This window comes from Hipposideros armiger, unplaced genomic scaffold (assembly GCF_001890085.2).
Source record: "Hipposideros armiger isolate ML-2016 unplaced genomic scaffold, ASM189008v1 scaffold_695, whole genome shotgun sequence".
NCBI classification, from domain to species: Eukaryota; Metazoa; Chordata; class Mammalia; order Chiroptera; family Hipposideridae; genus Hipposideros; species Hipposideros armiger.
The window spans coordinates 1,109,143-1,111,015 of NW_017732045.1; the positions used below are offsets into that span (position 1 = coordinate 1,109,143).

The 1,873-nt window shown below is 55.9% G+C and overlaps 1 protein-coding gene across 2 annotated transcripts in view; it reads right to left on the minus strand.

Moving 5' to 3' along the window:
• IFNAR2 (interferon alpha and beta receptor subunit 2) overlaps positions 1 to 1,867 on the minus strand; it is a 34,998-nt gene extending 33,131 nt beyond the window's left edge. For both annotated transcript variants that reach the window (XM_019626961.1, XM_019626963.1), the window contains exon 1: positions 1,555 to 1,867. The gene's annotated coding sequence lies outside the window, so the exon portion shown is untranslated. The remainder of the gene's footprint in view (positions 1 to 1,554) is intronic.
• Positions 1,868 to 1,873: the final 6 nt, after the last annotated feature.

Genomic DNA, 1,873 nt, shown 5'->3' on the forward strand with positions numbered 1-1,873 from the left:
AGTGTAACTGACACTGGTTTTTCTTTCTTGGTGACATAAAATGAAAGTGCATCTTATACTCAACAGCATTTTAGTTTTGGTAAAATATAATGGCTGATGGTCAAAGAATATACATGCTGTTGACTCTTAAAAGTTTGATGGTTTATAAATGTAATAGTAGCTGTGTGTGTACAAGTGGGAAGGATGGAATATATATTTCAATAAAAGTTTCACTTCCAATACAGTAAATCTGGTGCGACGGTTCTTCTCCTAATTTTTCTTTTTTAGGCAAATTGCCATTTGTCAAATTATAGGAACCAAATTTGGGGCAGATTCACTTTTAAATAAATACATTAGAAACTTTAGAGGATAAACAGGTACGAATAAAAGAGCCATGTAGATTTTTCATCATCTAAAATTGAAAAACAACTTGTGAACTACAGAGCTTACAAGTTCAAGTCATTTCCTGGGACTCACAGGTCAAATCGCATCAAATATACTCATATTGCTAGGAAAGTTGACCAGGTGTTTTCTTTAGAGCAGATTTTCATAAGGCCTCTCGCTTTGTCTTTACTTCCTAAGCCTGAACAGCAAACGTGTATGTGTGTGTGTGTCGGTGGGTGGGGGTGGGCCAGCGGGCCTGTGTAGCATGACACTGTGTGGAGGAAAGACGCACTCCAGGACTCCCTGCACCTGCGTCTGCCCCTCCCAACTCGTCCCGCTCAGATCGGACCCTCAGGCAAGTCATATTAGTTTCTAAGACCTCTTGTCAAACAAAAACAAGGAAACGAAAGGAATATTCAAAGAAAAAAAGGGAGGCCAGATATCTAGAGTTTCCCATCGCTAGACACATTAAGTTGTTTGCCAGAACTCGGCTGGGTTTAGCTGGCTGATCTGCCCTGAGTTGCAAGGCAAACGTGTTCGCACCAGTTGCTCACTGCCTCCCGACCCTGGAGGGGCGTCTGCTCCTCTGTCTCCGCGATATGCCCCCCTCCCCTCTCCAGCTTCCACGCGGTGGATCTGGAAGGACGTAGGGCACTCCAGCCCCGGTTGCCCCTCTGGGACCCTCTTCCGCACGGGAACAAAGCATGGTTAATTTCGGGTGTTTGTTCTCTTGGAGGACAGGCCCAAGTCCCAACCAGAGGCCCGAGCGGGTAACCCATTTTTGCAGGGGTAACACAAGGATTTTGACGCTCAAACTCAAGACGGTTCACATCCTGCAGCGGCAGATGCCCGGGTGTCCCTGGCATCCTTGCTGGGGGTGTGGGGGGGGGGAGAGCGGGGGGAGGATGTGCAGGGCTGGGAGCAAAGAAAGGAGCTCTCAGGTGGGACGAGGACTAGAGGAGGCCGCGGGGGACGACCCTTAAACGACCCCCAAGGCTGCGGGGTGCGGGGGCACTGCAAAGCCAAAGCCTCCTCTGCCCAGAGGGAGGCGGAAGGGAAGGAGTCCCGCGGGAGGTACCGGAGCCTGGAGCGCGATTCCGGGAAGCGGCCGCCGGGACGCGGCGTCGGCCGGGTAGTCAGCCTCACCGGCGACCCCCTCCCCCGCCCGCGCCCTCGCCCTCGCCGCGTTACCTTGGCTGTCTCGCGCTGCCGCTCCGCTCCGCTCCGGGGCGCTAGCCTCGGCCCCACCCGCGGGAGCCCGGTTCCATCACCGCCCTGTCGGAAGCCGGTTCGGCGCTGGTGGCCGGGATACGCGCTGCGGGCGGCCCCTTCGGCTGTGGCGAGCGGCGACCACCTCCGGCCGGCGCGGGGCGAAGGCGGGCGGAGCGGCCGGACGGCTTGTAGACGCCGCTCCGGGGGCGTCCGGGAGCGACCCGCCCGCACGCAGGCCTCCCGCCGAGGTGGGGAAAGTCCCCCCGCGCAAACGCGTCGTGAGCGCCCGCCTCCCTCG